A 15,720-nucleotide genomic window follows, 5' to 3' on the forward strand; every position below is an offset into this window, starting at 1 on the left:
AGAACACGCCCCTGTCTACATCAACAGGACGAAGTAATAAGGGTCGAGAGCTTCAGGTTTTTAGGTGTCCAGATCACCAACAACCTGTCCTGGTCCCTCCATGCCGACACTAGCCCAATCCATCACACAAACCAGCCTCCCATCCATTGACTCTGTCTACACTTCCCGCTGCCTCGGCAAAGCAGCCAGCATAATTAAGGACCCCACGCACCCCGGACATTCTCTCTTCCACCTTCTTCCGTCGGGAAAAAGATACAAAAGTCTGAGGTCACCTACCAACCGACTCAAGAACAGCTTCTTCCCTGTTGCTGTCAGACTTTTGAATGGACCTACCTTGCATTAAGTTGATCTTTCTCTACACCCTAGCTATGACTGTAACAATACATTCTGCACTCTCTCCTTTCCTTCTCTATGAACGGTATGCTTTGTCTGTATAGCGCACAAGAAACAATACTTTTCACTGTATGTTAATTCATGTGACAATAATAAATCAAATCAAATCAAATCAAATACTCAAATGCTATGTGCAAGAGATGGTGTTGAGAACTTGCCAGCAGACAGGGGACAGGGGCAATACTTGGACAGCACAGTGGCTCCTGCCACAACAGTGGTTGGGAGAATGGAGGGTGGACTCTGGCTAAAGCATGGAATCAGGGGCTAGAATCCCCAGATGTTTGTCAGTGAGGTGGGGGGGGGGGCGCAGCTATAGGTCTGCAATCAGTAATCTGCCACATTTTCCTCTCGTACAAACATTATAAATTATACATTTGTCTTTGAATCACTTTATAAGACAATGAATTGTGTTGGGAGACTGGATTAAATGTCACTGATAAATGTTGGGAAACTCTGCACGGAACGCATGCTCACAGCTCGGGGCATATGTTTGTCAATCAGAATCGATGCTGAGGGAAAGGATTGATGAGCAGCATCTGCAGGTTACACTGCAGCAGCTCAGCAAGGCTGCTTCAACACCCTCCAAAGCCATGCCTCTATCCACACCAATCACATTAAGCTGACTGCCCTCCAGCTGCTGGGTTTACCCCTCTGTCCCTTTCATTTTTATTCTTTCATATGATGTGGGTGTCACTGGCTGGGCCAGCACTTATTCTTTCCATTTTTAAAGTTTATTTATTAGTCACTAGTAAGGCTTACATTAACACTGCAATGAAGTTACTGTGACATTCCCCTAGTTGCCACACTCCGGCGCCTGTTCGGGTACACTGAGGGAGAATTTATCATGGCCAATGCACCCTAACCAGCACGTCTTTCAGACTGTGGGAGGAAACCGGAGCACCCGGAGGAAACCCACACAGACACGGGGAGAACGTGCAGACTCCACACAGACAGTGACCCGAGCTGGGAATCGAACCCGGATCCTGGGAGCTGTGAGGCAGCAGTGCTAACCACTGTGCCACCGTGCCTGGGTCCCTGGCGCTGTGAGGCAGCAGTGCTAACCACTGTGTCACCGAGCCCGGGTCCCTGGCGCTGTGAGGCAGCAGTGCTAACCACTGTGTCACCGTGCCCGGGTCCCTGGCGCTGTGAGGCAGCAGTGCTAACCACTGTGTCACTGTGCCCGGGTCCCTGGCGCTGTGAGGCAGCAGTGCTAACCACTGTGCCACCGTGCCCGGGTCCCTGGCGCTGTGAGGTAGCAGTGCTAACCACTGTGCCGCCGTGCCCGGGTCCCTGGCGCTGTGAGGCAGCAGTGCTAACCACTGTGTCACCGTGCCCGGGTCCCTGGCACTGTGAAGCAGCAGTGCTAACCACTGTGTCACCGTGCCCGGGTCCCTGGTACTGTGAGGCAGCAGTGCTAACCACTGTGTCCCTGTGCCCGGGTCCCTGGTACTGTGAGGCAGCAGTGCTAACCACTGTGCTACCGTGCCCGGGTCCCTGGTGCTGTGAGGCAGCAGTGCTAACCACTGTGCTACCGTGCCCGGGTCCCTGGCGCTGTGAGGCAGCAGTGCTAACCACTGTGCTACCGTGCCCGGGTCCCTGGTGCTGTGAGGCAGCAGTGCTAACCACTGTGTCACCGTGCCCGGGTCCCTGGCGCTGTGAGGCAGCAGTGCTAACCACTGTGTCACCGTGCCCGGGTCCCTGGTACTGTGAGGCAGCAGTGTTAACCACTGTGTCACCGTGCCCGGGTCCCTGGTACTGTGAGGCAGCAGTGCTAACCACCGTGCCACCGTGCTGCCCATCCCTAATTGTCCTTGAACTGAGTGACTCTCTGAGCCATTTCATACAGCGGTTGAGAGTCACCCACATTGGCTGTGGCTCTGGAGTCACATGTAGGCCAGACCGGGTAAGGACGGCAGATTTCCTTCCCTAAAGGATATTAGTGAACCAGATGGGTTTTTACAACAATCGCCAGTGGTTTCATGGTCACCATTATGGAGGCCAACTTTTCAATTTCAGATGTATTAATTTAATTTAAATTTCACCAGTCTAGGTGGGGTTTGACCCCATGTTCATTGACATAACCACTGCACCATCATCTCCCTTTTCACTGATTCCACCCAACCTCAGTCCCATTCCTTCGCAGTCACATTTCCTCCAGTTGTGTAATTTTGTGCTTGATCGGTTGCTTCCTAGTATCCCGTCAATATTATAAAGCTCACATTATAATCACTGATCCCCAAACGCTCGCCCATCGGAACAAAGTTCCACCGGCCAACTTCATTCCTGAATCTTGCTGAAAAGAGAGATACGTTATCAAAGTATGATTTGTCATAAAATACCAAATAAGAACATAAGAAATAGGAGCAGGAGTAGGCCATCTAGCCCCTCGAGCCTGCCCCGCCATTCAATAAGATCATGGCTGATCTGACGTGGATCAGTACCACTTACCCGCCTGATCCCCATAACCCTTAATTCCCTTACCGCTCAGGAATCCATCCATCCGCGCTTTAAACATATTCAGCGAGGTAGCCTCCACCACCTCAGTGGGCAGAGAATTCCAGAGATTCACCACCCTCTGGGAGAAGAAGTTCCTCCTCAACTCTGTCTTAAACCGACCCCCCTTTATTTTGAGGCTGTGTCCTCTAGTTTTAACTTCCTTACTAAGTGGAAAGAATCTCTCCGCCTCCACCCTATCCAGCCCCCGCATTATCTTATAAGTCTCCATAAGATCCCCCCTCATCCTTCTAAACTCCAACGAGTACAAACGCAATCTCCTCAGCCTCTCCTCATAATCCAAACCCCTCATCTCCGGTATCAACCTGGTGAACCTTCTCTGCACTCCCTCCAATGCCAATATATCCTTCCTCATATAAGGGGACCAATACTGCACACAGTATTCCAGCTGCGGCCTCACCAATGCCCTGTACAGGTGCATCAAGACATCCCTGCTTTTATATTCTATCCCTCTCGCGATATAGGCCAACATCCCATTTGCCTTCTTGATCACCTGTTGTACCTGCAGACTGGGCTTTTGCGTCTCATGCACAAGGACCCCCAGGTCCCTTTGCACGGTAGCATGTTTTAATTTGTTTCCATTGAGATAGTAATCCCATTTGTTATTATTTCCTCCAAAGTGTATAACCTCGCATTTCTCAACGTTATACTCCATTTGCCATATCCTCGCCCACTCACTCAGCCTGTCCAAATCTCTCTGCAGATCTTCTCCGTCCTCCACACGATTCACTTTTCCACTTATCTTTGTGTCGTCTGCAAACTTCGTTACCCTTCACTCCGTCCCCTCCTCCAGATCATCTATATAAATGGTAAACAGTTGCGGCCCGAGTACCGATCCCTGCGGCACGCCACTAGTTACCTTCCTCCAACCGGAAAAACACCCATTTATTCCGACTCTTTGCTTCCTGTCGGATAGCCAGTCCCCAATCCACTTTAACACACTACCCCCAACTCCGTGTGCCCTAATCTTCTTCAGCAGCCTTTTATGGGGCACCTTATCAAACGCCTTTTGGAAATCCAAAAACACCGCATCCACCGGTTCTCCTCCATCAACCGCCCTAGTCACATCTTCATAAAAATCCAACATGTTCGTCAAGCACGACTTTCCCCTCATGAATCCATGCTGCGTCTGATTGATCGAACCATTTCTATCCAGATGCCCTGCTATCTCCTCTTTAATAATGGATTCCAGCATTTTCCCTACTACAGACGTAGGGCGGCACGGTGGCACAGTGGTTAGCACTGCTGCCTCACTGCGCCAGGGACCCGGGCACGGTGGCACAGTGGTGAGCACTGCTTCCCACAGCGCCAGGGACCCGGGCACGGTGGCACAGTGGTTAGCACTGCTTCCCACAGTGCCAGGGACCCGGGCACGGTGGCACAGTGGTTCGCACTGCTTCCCACAGTGCCAGGGACCCGGGCACGGTGGCACAGTGGTTAGCACTGCTGCCTCACAGCGCCAGGGACCTGGGCACGGTGACACAGTGGTTCGCACTGCTGCCTCACAGTGCCAGGGACCCGGGCACGGTGACACAGCGGTTAGCACTGCTGCCTCACAGTGCCAGGGACCCGGGCACGGTGACACAGTGGTTAACACTGCTGCCTCACAGTGCCAGGGACCCGGGCACGGTGACACAGTGGTTAGCACTGCTGCCTCACAGTGCCAGGGACCCGGGCACGGTGACACAGTGGTTAGCACTGCTTCCCACAGCGCCAGGGACCCGGGCACTGTGGCACAGTGGCTGGCACTGCTGCCTCACAGCGCCAGGGACCCGGATTCAATTCCCGGCTTGGGTCACTGTCTGTGCGGAGTTTGCATGTTCTCCCCGTGTCTGCGTGGGTTTCCTCCGGGTGCTCCAGTTTCCTCCCACAGTCTGAAAGACATGCTGGTTAGGGTGCATTGACCTGAACAGGCACCGGAGTGTGGCGACAAGGGGAATTTCACCATGACTTCATTGCAGTGTTAATGTAAGCCTTACTTGTGACACTAACAAAATAAACTTTTAAAAACTTTAAGAAGTTCCAAACAATCACAATTGGTTGACACATTGACTCTGATTGGCCAAGGTGTTGCCGTGGAGGAAGCCACAGGAACTTCCCAAGCTCCCGGTCATTAAAAAAAGGCACAAAGTGGGAACAAGAGCCTTTTGTTTACGGACAATGTGCCCATGTATGGATGTTCCTAACCAGCTCAAGTGAGTCACCGTTAGGAACTCCACTGGTTGTTTTATAAATCGCAATCATTTGAAATTCAACACGCGTGTTTGCCCCTGAAGAGTGAGAGATGAAACGGCGTTGTCTGGAACTGTTCCACAAACTTACCCATTTCCAGCACATGGACTGCAGCTATTCAAGAAGGCAGCTCACCACCAGCTTCTCAAAGGCTGGGCTCCTGTTCTATCCAACACTGGAAGGATCTACAAAAGGTCGTGAATGAAGCCCAATCCATCACACAAACCAGCCTCCCATCCATTGACTCTGTCTACACTTCCCACTGCCTCGGCAAAGCAGCCGGCATAATTAAGGACCCCACGCACCCCGGACATTCTCTCTTCCACCTTCTTCCATCGGGAAAAAGATACAAAAGTCTGAGGTCACGTACCAACCGATTCAAGAACAGCTTCTTCCCTGCTGCCGTCAGACTTTTGAATGGACCTACCTTGCATTAAGTTGATCTTTCTCTACACCCTAGCTATGACTGTAACACTACATTCTGCACTCTCTCCTTTCCTTCTCTATGAACGGTATGCTTTGTCTGTATAGCGCGCAAGAAACAATACTTTTCACCGTATGTTAATACATGTGACAATAATAAATCAAATCAAAGGGATGGGCAATAAATCCTGGCCCAGTCAGTGCAATAAAATAAACCCCCTTCTCCCACCCTCTGACCCAGCTCCAGCTGCCTCTCAAATATTCCACAGACCCCCAGAAAGATTCAGTGGAGCCGCGGGGATCTGTGAACCCAGTTTGATTGCACAGGTCTGCAGCCGCTACCAGGAGATGCTAAACCAGTGAACAGTCTGGCCCTTTTGGCCTACGCAGATGCTCAGAATCCCAAAACTGTCCGGCTTTCCCAAGCTCACCTTCCATTCTCGGAGAGGAAAATGCCCTCTTCCTTCAGCCTCTTGCTCTTCACCGTGCAGTCTTCCAGAAGCACCTTCCGCTGCCGCTTGGTGACATGTAACCAGTCCACATCAGCATCAACCAATCCCTCGTCCACTGCTGCTGCCTCAAAGTTCTGAGAGGCAATCTTGGAAACTTTCTCCCCTGCTTTCCGCTTCCAGCCAAAGGACGTCATACTGCAGACAGGGAGAGTGGGAGGGGGCAACGGGGGCAAGCAGTGAAGAGAGAGAATGATGGGGGATATCGGAGAAAGGACACACAGACAGACAGGAAGAGAGCAATGGGGGGGGGAGGAGAGAGGACAGAGGGAGAGAGAGGCAAAGGCAGCAAAGAACAGAGACAAGAGATAGGGAGTCAAAAACAGAGCGAGAGAGAGGAAGGAAAGAGTAAGGAAGAGAACACTGGGAGAGTGAGAAAAAACAGAGCAAGGGAAGAGTGAAGTCAGCAAAAGTAAATCAGAGAGAAACAGACAGACAGAGAGAGAGACAGAGAGACAGAGAGAGAGCTAGACAGAGAGAGAGAGAGAGCCAAACAGAGAGAGAGAGAGCCAGACAGAGAGGGAGAGAGAGCCAGACAGAGAGAGAGAGAGCCAGACAGAGAGAGAGAGAGCCAGACAGAGAGAGAGAGAGCCAGACAGAGAGAGAGGGAGAACGAGACAGAGAGAGAGAGCCAGACAGAGGGAGAACCAGACAGAGAGCGAGAGGGAGAACCAGACAGAGAGAGAGAGCCAGACAGACAGAGAGAGCCAGACAGAGAGAGAGAGAGAGAGAGAGAGAGAGACAGAGAGAGAGAGACAGAGAGAGAGAGACAGAGAGAGAGAGACAGAGAGAGAGACAGAGAGAGAGACAGACAGAGAGAGAGACAGACAGAGAGAGAGACAGAGGGAGACAGAGAGAGAGAAAGATAGAGAGAGAGAGACAGAGAGAGAGAGATGGAAAGAGAGAGACAGAGAGAGACAGAAAGAGAAGGACAGAGAGAGACAGAGAGAGAGAGAGACAGAGAGAGAGAGACAGAGAGAGTGACAGAAACTGTCAGTCAGAATGTGAAGCTTCCTTCAGTTCAGAACACAACACAACAAAATACCCCTTTCACACCCACAGCTGTCCTTGACGAACAGGGGAACAGCATATCCTCAACCTCCACTTTGCTAAATGTAACAGAAGCAAAGCAGGAGTAAGGGCAGAATTATACTCCCATCACTTCATATCTATTTATCATTTCACCTCTGCCAGAATAGAAAGCAAGCAACTAACCACAAAATCCCATGCATGTGAGAAACCTGAAATAAAAACAGAAAATGCTGTAAAGTCAGCGGGCCTGGCATCATCTGTGGAGAGAGAAACAGGTAACATTCCGCATCCATGAGACTTCAGCAATTCCACTGTGAATTTCCAGCATTATCTGTTTCATTGTTCGAGGGACAAATTATCAACAACACAACCGTCCATAGCGCTGTCCCCATCAAACACTCCCAGGACAGGTACAGCACGGGGTTAGATACAGAGTAAAGCTCCCTCTACACTGTCCCCATCAAACACTCCCAGGACAGGTGCAGCACGGGGTTAGACACAGAGTAAAGCTCCCTCTACACTGTCCCCATCAAACACTCCCAGGACAGGTACAGCACGGGGTTAGACACAGAGTAAAGCTCCCTCTATACTGTCCCCATCAAACACTCCCAGGACAGGTACAGCAGCACGGGGTTAGATACAGAGTAAAGCTCCCTCTACACTGAACCTATCAAACACTCCCAGGACAGGGACAACACGGGGTTAGATACAGAGTAAAACTCCCTCTACACTGTCCCCCATCAAACACTCCCAGGACAGGCACAGCACGGGGTTAGATACAGAGTAAAGCTCCCTCTACACTGTCCCCATTAAACACTCCCAGGACAGGTACAGCACGGGGTTAGATACAGAGTAAAGCTCCCTCTACACTGTCCCCATCAAACACTCCCAGGACAGGTACAGCACGGGGTTAGATACAGAGTAAAGCTCCCTCTACACTGTCCCCCATCAAACACTCCCAGGACAGGTACAGCATGGGGTTAGATACAGAGTAAAGCTCCCTCTACACTGTCCCTATCAAACACTCCCAGGACAGGTACAGCACGGGGTTAGATACAGAGTAAAGCTCCCTCTACACTGTCCCTATCAAACACTCCCAGGACAGGTACAGCACGGGGTTAGATACATAGTAAAGCTCCCTCTACACTGTCCCCATCAAACACTCCCAGGACAGGTACAGCACGGGGTTAGATACAGAGTAAAGCTCCCTCTACACTGTCCCTATCAAACACTCCCAGGACAGGTACAGCACGGGGTTAGATACATAGTAAAGCTCCCTCTACACTGTCCCCATCAAACACTCCCAGGACAGGTACAGCACGGGGTTAGATACAGAGTAAAGCTCCCTCTACACTGTCCCTATCAAACACTCCCAGGACAGGTACAGCACGGGGTTAGATACATAGTAAAGCTCCCTCTACACTGTCCCTATCAAACATTCTCATATACATGGCCTATCTCTCGCCCTTTGCAGACTCATTTTATTCTCCTGGCTACCTGCTTTCACAACCATTTTTGCAATGTGCTTGCGTTCGGTTTAATTTTCTCTCTGCCTGTGCCCCATCTTTTTCTGCTATTAGAATCCTAGAAGCCCTGCAGTGCAGAAGGAGGCCACTTGGCCCATCAAGACTTCACAGACCACATTCCCACCCTGGCCCTGTCCCCAGAACCCCACTTATCCATCCTGCTGGTCCCACTGACAATAAGGGCAATTTACTCTGGCCAATCAACCCAACCCGCACATCTTTGGACTGTGGGAGAACTGGGGGCAGCACGGTGGCACAGTGGTTAGCACTGCTGCTTCACAGTGGCCAAGGACCTGGGTTCGATTCCCGGTGTGGGTTTCCACCGGGTGCTCCGGTTTCCTCCCACAGTCTGAAAGATGTGCTGGTTCGGGTGCATTGACCCGAACAGGCGCCGGAGTGTGGCGACTCGGGGAATTTCACAGTAACTTCATTGCAGTGTTAATGTTACTTGTGACGAATAAATAAAAACTTAAAACGTGAAACCGGAGCTCTCGGAAGAAACCCACGCAGACTCAGGGCGAACGTGCAGACTCCGCACAGACAGTGACCCAAGCCGGGAATTGAACCCGGGTCCCTGGCGCTGTGAGGTAGCAGTGCCACTGTGCCACCGTGCCCGGGTCCCTGGCGCTGTGAGGCAGCAGTGCTCACCACTGTGTCACCGTGCCCGGGTCCCTGGCGCTGTGAGGTAGCAGTGCTAACCACTGTGTCACCGTGCCCGGGTCCCTGGCGCTGTGAGACAGCAGTGCTAACCACTGTGCCACCGTGCCCGGGTCCCTGGCGCTGTGAGGTAGCAGTGCCACTGTGCCACCGTGCCCAGGTCCCTGGCACTGTGAGGTAGCAGTGCTAACCACTGTGCCACCGTGCCCAGGTCCCTGGCGCTGTGAGGCAGCAGTGCTAACCACTGTGCCACCGTGCCCGGTCCCTGGCACTGTGAGGTAGCAGTGCTAATCACTGTGCCACCGTGCCACCCACATGGTGGTTGTGTCTTCAACCACAAATATTGATACAAAATACTTGTTCAAAGCCTCTGCTATTTCCATTATTAATGCCCTGTCTCACCGTCTCAAACCATGGAAAGGTTACGGTGCAGAAAGAGGCCATTCAGCCCATCCTGTCTGCGTTGGCAAAAAAAGAAAAAGAAACTAGCCGCTCATTATAACCCCATTCCCCAGCGCCTGGTCCGTAGCCTCGCAGCTTCCAGCGCTTCAGACACAGATCCAGCTGCCTTTTCAATGAGGTGAGTGTTTCAGCCTCAACCACCAACTTAGGCAGTGAATTCCAGATCGTGCATCCTTCTGGTGGAGTCTGTCTTTCCCATCACAAGGGGGCTGTGGGGCTGGAGGAGGTTACAGACATAGGGAGGGGCACAGTGGCACAGTGGTTAGCACTGCTGCCTTACAGCGTCAGGGACCCGGGTTCAATTCCCGGCTCGGGTCACTGTCTGTGTGGAGTCTGCACGTTCTCCCCGTGTCTGCGTGGGTTTCCTCCGGGTGCTCCGGTTTCCTCCCACAGTCTGAAAGACGTGCTGGTTAGGTGCATTGACCATGCTAAATTCTCCCTCAGTGTGCCCGAACAGGTGGCGGAGTGTGGCCACTAAGGGAATTTCACAGTAATTTCATTGCAGTGTGAATGTCAGCCTGACTTGTGGCACTAATAAATAAACTTTACTTCACTTAGGATTTAAAAATAAGGTCCAGAATTTTCAAATCAAAATATTGCTCGAGCAGCAGTCAATGGAGAGCAGCAAACACAGGGATGGAGAGGGGACGGGAAACTGTGTGAGCTTACACACTGAGAGTAAAGGTTTGGATGATCTCAGGTTTACAGAGGGTCGAGAGCAGGAGACCTGTCAGTCTGTGTGTCTGAATAGTCACGAGGTAACCAGACACAACCCGTCCCTCCCATTCCTGCCTAACAAGGCCAGCAAACTGTCTTCACTGACGGACCAGCTCGGCATTTGTTGGAGCAACCTTAACAAGGGCAGGGAGCAAGGAAAGTGGCACTCATCTTCCTACCCGGAGAGCCAATCCTGTAACGCCGTGCTACAACAATATATAATCATGTTTTGTAAGAGATTATCAACAACTGAAAAATAGAAATATAAATCACAAAACAGTAAAAGTTATGCATTTAAAATATATGTTGCATCTGTTAAACATTAGGCAGTCTATATATTAAATATATCACACTACACATTAAACACCAGCTCCTTTATCTTTTAATTGTAAATGTTGATTTGGTGACGTGTAATGAGGCAGACTTGATTAAAGTGCTTAAGGTGAAGGAACCCTGAGGGAGCAGTGACCACAATATGATAGAATTTACCCTGCAGTTTGAGAGGGAGAAGCTGGAATCAGATGTAACAGTATTACAAATAAAGGTAACTACAAAGACATGCGGAGGGAACTGGCCAGAGTTTTATTGGAAAGGGAGCCTGACAGGGAAGTCAGTGGAACAGTCTTTCACTGCTCAAGGTGTCAATTTGACAAGGTGCCGCACCAAAGACTGCTGCATGAGATAAAGGTGCACAGTGTTACGGGTAATGTATTAGCATGGATAGAGGATTGGTTAACTAACAGAAAGCAAAGAGTGGGGGTAAATGGGTGTTTTTCTGGTTGGCGATCAGTGACTAGTGGTGTGCCTCAGGGATCAGTGTTGGGACCGCAATTGTTTACGATTTACATCGATGATTTGGAGTTGGGGACCAAGTGTAGTGTGTCAAAATTCGCAGATGACACTAAGATGAGTGGCAGAGCAAAGTGCGCAGAGGATGCTGAAAGTCTGCAAAGGGATATAGATAATCTAAGTGAGTGGGTGAGGGTCTGGCAGATGGAGTACAATGTTGGTAAATGTGAGGTCATCCATTTTGGTCGGAATAACAGCAAAATGGACTATTGTTTAAATGGTAAAAAATTGCAGCATGCTGCTGTGCAGAGGGACCTGGGTGTCCTTGTGCAGGAATCTCAAGGAGTTGGTTTGCAGGTGCAGCAGGTAATTAAGGCGGCAAATGGAATTTTGTCCTTCATTGCTAGAGGGATGGAGTTTAAAAACAGTGAGATTATGTTGCAGCTGTATAAGGTGCTGGTGAGGCCACACCTGGAGTGCTGTGTACAGTTTTGGTCTCCTTACTTAAGAAAGGATATACTGGCACTGGAGGGGGTGCAGAGGAGATTCACTGGGTTGATTCCGGAGTTGAGAGGGTTGGCTTATGAGGGGAGACTGAGTAGACTGGGGCTATACTCATTGGAATTCAGAAGAATGAGGGGAGATCTTATAGAAACATATAAGATTATGAAGGGAATAGATAAGATAGAAGCAGGGAAGTTGTTTCCACTGGCGGGTGAAAACTAGAACTGGGGGGCATAGCCTCAAAATAAGTGGAAGCAGATTTAGGACTGAGTTGAAGAGGAACTTCTTCACACAAAGGGTTGTGAATCTGTGGAATTCTCTGCCCAGTGAAGCAGTTGAGGCTACCTCACTGAATGTTTTTAAGGCAAGGATAGATAAATTTTTGAACAGTAAAGGAATTAAGGGTTATGGTGAGCGGGCGGGTAAGTGGAGCTGAGTCCACGAAAAGATCAGCCATGATCTTATTGAATGGCGGAGCAGGCTCGAGGGGCCAGATGGCCTACTCCTGCTCCTAGTTCTTATGTTCTTATAACAGCCATGGCAGGAGTTTTTGCGGGTTATTCGGGAGGCACAACAGAAATTCATCCCAAGGAGGAGGAAACATGCCAAAGGGAGGACGAGGACGACATGACTGACGAGGGCAGATACGATAGTGGCTTTTAAGGGGCGTCTTGACAAATACATGAATAGGATGGGAATAGAGGGATAAAGTCCCCGGAAGCATAGGGGGTTTTAGTTCAGTTGGGCAGCATGGTCGGTGCAGGCTTGGAGGGCCGAAGGGCCTGTTCCTGTGCTGTAATTTTCTTAGTTCTTTGTTATTTATTTATTGAGTAATTAATTTTATTCATCAAAAGTTATAACAATGCCATTAGGTAACTCAATATAACTTTGATAATACACTATTTAGAACCATAGAAATGATACAGCGCAGGAGGAGGCCACTCGGCCCATTTTGTCAATGCCAGCCTGAGGACACCCAGGTGCCCTTTCTAATCCCACCTTCCTGCACCTGACCCATAGCCCTGCAACTTACAACACTTAAGGTGCAGATCCAAATACTTTTTAAAAGAGTTTAGGATCTCTGCCTCCAGCACCAACTCAGGCAGCGAATTCCAGACACCCACCACCCTCTGTGTAAAAATGTCCCCATGTCCCCTCTACACCGACTGCCACTTATCCTGGATCTCTGTCCCCTGGTTTTTGAACTCTCTAACGAGGGATGCAGGTTCCTCCTGTCAACTCTCCCCCTACCCCCTGACAATATTGTATATCTTTTCTATTCTTTCATGGGACTTAGGTGTCACTGGCTGACCAGAATTAGTTGCCCATTTGTCTGGAGTCACATGTAGGCCAGACCAGGTAAAGACGGCAGATTTCCTTCCCTAAAGGACATTAGTGAACCAGATGGGTTTTTCCGACAATCGACAATGGTTTCATCGTCACCATTACTGAGACCAGATTTATATTCCAGATTTATGAATTGAATTTTAATTCCAACAGACCCCAGGGCATTAGAGACGGAAAGTTCTGGATCCGTGCTGGGTCCACTGTTATTTGTCATTTATATTCATGATTTGGATGAGAATATAGGAGTCATGGTCAGTAAGTTTGCAGATGACACCCCGATTGGTGGCATAGTGGACAGTGAAGAAAGTTATCTCGGATTGCAACGGGATCTTGATCAATTGGGCCAGTGGGCTGACGAATGGCAGATGGAGTTTAATTTAGACAAATGCGAGGTGATGCATTTTGGTAGATTGAACCAGGGCAGGACTTACTCAGTTAATGGTAGGGCGTTGGGGAATGTTATAGAACAAAGAGATCTCGGGGTACAGGTTCATAGCTCCTTGAAAGTGGAGTCACAGGTGGACAGAGTGGTGAAGAATGCATTCAGCATGCTTGGTTTCATCGGTCAGAATATTGAATACAGGAGTTGGGACGTCTTGTTGAAGTTGTACAAAACATTGGTAAGGCCACACTTAGAATAGTGGTCTGGTCACCCTATTATAGAAATGATATGATTAAACTAGAAAGAGTGCAGAAAAGATTTACTAGGATGCTACCGGGACTTGATGGATTGAGTTATAAGGAGAGGCTGGATAGACTGGGGCGTTTTTCTCTGGAGCGTAGGAGGCTGGGGGGTGACCTTATAGAGGTCTATGAAATAATGAGGGGCATAGATAAGTCAATATCTTTTCCCCAAGGTAGGGGAGTCTAAAACTAGAGGGCATAGGTTTAAGGTGAGAGGGGAGAGATACAAAAGTGTCCAGAGGGGCAATTCTTTCACACAGAAGGTGGTGAGTGTCTGGAACAAGCTGCCAGAGGTAGTAGTAGAGGTGGGTACAATTTTGTCTTTTAAAAAGCATTTAGACAGTTACATGGATAAGATGGGTATAGAGGGATATGGGCCAAATGCGGGCAATGGGAATTAGCCGAGGGGTTTTTAAAAAAGGGAGGCATGGACAAGTTGGGCCGAAGGGCCTGTTTCCATGCTGTAAACCTCTATGACTCTATGATAAACTCAGGGTCTGGCAGTATCTGTGGAGAGTTTCAGTGCAACGTGCCTCTCGCTCACAGCCTGAGCCCAGCTCTCTGACACAACACACCGTCAGGAGGCCATTCGGCCCATCGAGCCTGCACCAACCACAATCTGATCCAGGCCCTATCTCTCTCACCCCATGTATTTACTCCGCTAATCCCCCTGACACTTAGGGAGAGTTTAGCACGGTCAATCCACCCTAACCCGCACATCTTTCACACTGTGGGAGGAAACCCATGCAGACACGAGGAGAATGTGCAAACTCCACACAGACAGTGACCCGAGCCGGGAATCGAACCCAGGTCCCTGCGTTTTATGGCAGCAGTGCTAATGAGCTCCCGATCCCCCCCCCCCCCCCCCCGGGGCTCCCGATCCCCCCCCCCCCCCCCCCGGGGCTCCCGATCCCCCCCCCGGGGCCCCCGATCCCCCCCCCCGGGGCTCCCGATCCCCCCCCCCCCGGGGCTCCCGATCCCCCCCCCCCGGGGCTCCCGATCCCCCCCCCCCGGGGCTCCCGATCCCCCCCCCCCCCCCCCCGGGGCTCCCGATCCCCCCCCCCCCCCCCCCCGGGGCTCCCGATCCCCCCCCCCGGGGCTCCCGATCCCCACCCCCCGCCGTGCCCCCAATCCCCCCCCCGTGCCCCCGATCACCCCCCCCCCCCGTGCCCCCCCGATCCCCCCCCCCTCGTGTGTTCCACCCCCGATCCCCCCCCCGTGTCCCCCCCCCCCCCGATCCCCCCCCCCGTGTCCCCCCCCCCCCCCGATCCCCCCCCCCGATCCCCCCCCCCCCCGATCCCCCCCCCGTGCCCCCGATTCCCCCCCCCTTCCCCCCCCCCCCGATCCCCCCCCCCCCGATCCCCCGCCGCCATTACCTGCTCGCTTCTCGCTCTCACTAACTCCAAAACATCTCAGCTCCCGCCTCCCAAACGGCAAACTGGGCCCCAATCCCCGGCCTCTCTTTCCCAGGCCTCAGCCTGTCCGCTGCAGCCCGGGTGAACCCCTCGATTGCAGGCCTGCCAGCGGGCTAGGCCCCGTCACTATGGAAACCCCAGCTTAGCGCATGCGTTCTCTCGGCCGAGTGACGACCCCTTCGCGAGCATAAACACCCTCAGTGCGCATGCGCCCGCCCGGGCCCGGCACTCTTGCTGCGCATGTGCGCTGCCAGCTCCTGGCCGCCGTTGCCATGGCTCCCCTGTCCAGCTGCGGGGCTGCAGCAGGGTCGGTGCAGCCAGAGCCCAGCAATGGAGATTCCCATTGCCAACCCTCATGGGCTGGGGGAAAGTCACATCCATGTTTACATCAACATGTACCCAGCGAGGAATCAGAGCCAGGAGCAGGGGGAGGCCAATTAGGACAGCACGGCGGCACAGTGGGTTAGCACTGCTACCTCACAGCGCCAGCGACCCGGGTTCAATCCCGGCTTGGGT

General features: G+C 51.5%; 2 protein-coding genes across 3 annotated transcripts in view; both read right to left on the bottom strand.

Moving 5' to 3' along the window:
• ttc33 (tetratricopeptide repeat domain 33) overlaps nucleotides 1–15,359 on the bottom strand; it is a 91,422-nt gene extending 76,063 nt beyond the window's left edge. Inside the window, exons 1-2 of one of the 2 annotated variants that reach the window (XM_078215269.1) lie at nucleotides 15,166–15,359; nucleotides 5,994–6,434 (exon numbers count right to left, since the gene is read on the bottom strand). The gene's annotated coding sequence lies outside the window, so the exon portion shown is untranslated. Of the gene's footprint in view, nucleotides 1–5,993; nucleotides 6,539–15,165 lie in introns of both variants that reach the window. The other variant, XM_078215270.1, reaches the window with a different exon arrangement.
• The window catches only part of oxct1a (3-oxoacid CoA transferase 1a), a 416,864-nt gene that overhangs the window by 60,552 nt on the left and 340,592 nt on the right, over nucleotides 1–15,720 (bottom strand). The gene's annotated exons all lie outside the window — the stretch shown is intronic.

Source organism: Mustelus asterias, chromosome 6, assembly GCF_964213995.1.
Source record: "Mustelus asterias chromosome 6, sMusAst1.hap1.1, whole genome shotgun sequence".
Taxonomy (NCBI): Eukaryota; Metazoa; Chordata; class Chondrichthyes; order Carcharhiniformes; family Triakidae; genus Mustelus; species Mustelus asterias.